This window comes from Octopus bimaculoides, chromosome 5 (assembly GCF_001194135.2).
Source record: "Octopus bimaculoides isolate UCB-OBI-ISO-001 chromosome 5, ASM119413v2, whole genome shotgun sequence".
In the NCBI taxonomy this organism is placed as follows: domain Eukaryota; kingdom Metazoa; phylum Mollusca; class Cephalopoda; order Octopoda; family Octopodidae; genus Octopus; species Octopus bimaculoides.
This window is the reverse complement of record NC_068985.1, coordinates 5,615,710-5,618,087: the sequence shown is the minus strand read 5'-3', so window position 1 is coordinate 5,618,087 and position 2,378 is coordinate 5,615,710.

Here is a 2,378-nt window from a genome sequence, read left to right as displayed (position 1 = left end):
GTTCTTCAGGTTATGCGGAACATTCGTCTGTTAGTCACTGTGCCAATTAGAATCGTGCAAAACGAAGGAGATTTGTCTTTAATGATACCTATAAAGATCAAATGTATTATAAACACAAGAGTTAGTTAGTTAGGTAGGTAGGTAGATAGATAGATAGATAGATAGATAGATAGATACACACACACACATACATACATCAAAACTTCTGTCAAACGTAAGCGTAACAGGGTCGAAATTGTTGTTTGGGACAGAGAAGCAAAGGTATGTGCCGTCATAGAGGTTAGCTGCCCTGCTGATATAAATATCTCTTTGAAAGGAAAAGAAACGAGGATATTTATGGACAACTGCTTCGAAACCTCCAGCTTCTTTATCCAGACTATGAATTCATATTCATACCAACAATAATTGGAGCATTAGGTTTTGTTAGTAAATGCTTCTAGGAGAATCTGAATAAACTGGGATTTACAGAAAGAGAAATCGACCGGTTGATTCGTACATTACAAGTGCAATCTGTAAGTGGAACAATAAAAATATGCAAGACTTTTCTCAAGTTCCAAATGTGAATTTGCCTGTGTTAACTACATCCCAAAGATGGAGTCTTGTTTCTTTGTTGGAAACCGGTTCCCTACTCAGGGGAAGATTTATAATAATTGAGAATACATACATAAAACATGCAAAACTGCACATACATAAACAGATGCATATATACAAACAAAAATACCCTGTTGGTGATGTTGCAATTCCAATGAATGAGCCTTGGATCTAGCTTAGAGACCGGTTCTTTCTCTATTGGCAAGACATCTTGAAATAAACTGAATGATGACATACACACATACATACATACATACATACATACATACATACATGCATACATACATACATTTTATTCTGGTCGAGCCAGTTTCTTGGTACTTTGAGTTCTACCAATAGATGTTGAAGATTCTCTGCTCCTTCAGAGGAACTTCAGAGAAGGAAGAAACAAACGTGGCAAAATTAGAATACATTATTGATCGATTATTGATCTCTATGATTGTACTGAGAGCTGTTTTCCCCATAGTTAACACTAAACCTTGTGTGTGTCTGTGTGTGTATTAGTGTGTGTGTGTGAGTGTGTGTCTGTGTGTCTGTGTTTGTGTGAGTGTGTTTCTGTGTGTGTGTGCGTGTGTGCGGGAGCGTGTGAGTGTGTGTGGGAGCGTGTGAGTGTGTGTGTTTGTGTGCGTTTATGTGTGTGTGAGCATGTGTGTGTCTGTGTTTGTGTGAATGTGTGTGTGAATGTGTGTGTATGAGTGTGTGTCTGTGTGTGTGTCTGTGTGTGTATCTGTGTGTGTGTTTGTGTGAGTGTATGTGTGACTGTGTGTGTTTGTGTGAGTGTGAGTGAGTGCATGTGACTGTGTGTGTGTTTGTGTGTGCGTTTGTATCTGTGTGTGTACCTGTACACATATACATACATATATGTATATATACACATAAATATGTATACATACACATATTTAAAAGATAAGTGAGCCACGCATCAAGACACCTACACAGAAGCTCGTGCACGCATTCACACATTCACAACCGCACTCACACACACACACACACACATATCTATATATATATTCCGAGGAATAAATCTTTAACTTCTCTTCAAAATCAGCTTTATCCACTGTTCCATGATGTCACAACGCGTGTGCGTATGAGTGAGTTTGTGTGTGTGTGTGTGTGTGCGTGTGTGGATCTGTGTGTGTGTGTGTGTGTGTGTGTGAGTGTGTATCTGTGTCTGTATATCTGTTGGATATAAGTGTATTCAGTAGTGTCCAAGTGGAATTAATCGCATTCTGGGCTGATGAAGCGCCCACCCACGGCTGTTGCTGAGCAGCGTTCATCTATACAATAGTCATAAAATATGTTCTATAATTGTCTTTGAGTATAGACTTAGAAACTTAAAGCTGGCTACGGTGCAGAAACAAATGTTGTGACCAGCCATTAAAGCCTGTTGTCCTCCATCCTTGTGATATATTATCATTACACAGACAAACACACAGACACATATATGTTATATTATCCTTGTATATATAAATGTATGTATGTACATATTTTTTTTTTTTTATTTATGTGTTTCAGCCAAGTGGCTGCGGTCATGCTGGTGCACCACCGTGATTTTCACGTTCCTTGCATGGCTCTTCTCCCCCACCTGACATGGTCCAATCAAGAGTTTTGATGGCACATCTGGTGTATAAGAGAATTTGACACAGCTGCCCTAAACTGCGTCTCATTACGAGCCATTAGTTCGTCTGGTATCGTGGAGAGGAAAGCGTCAAGTTTTGTCTTGAAGACCTCCGCATCCATGTCTTGCATGTCTCTCAAATGTTTTGGCCGGGCATTGTAGAGCTGAG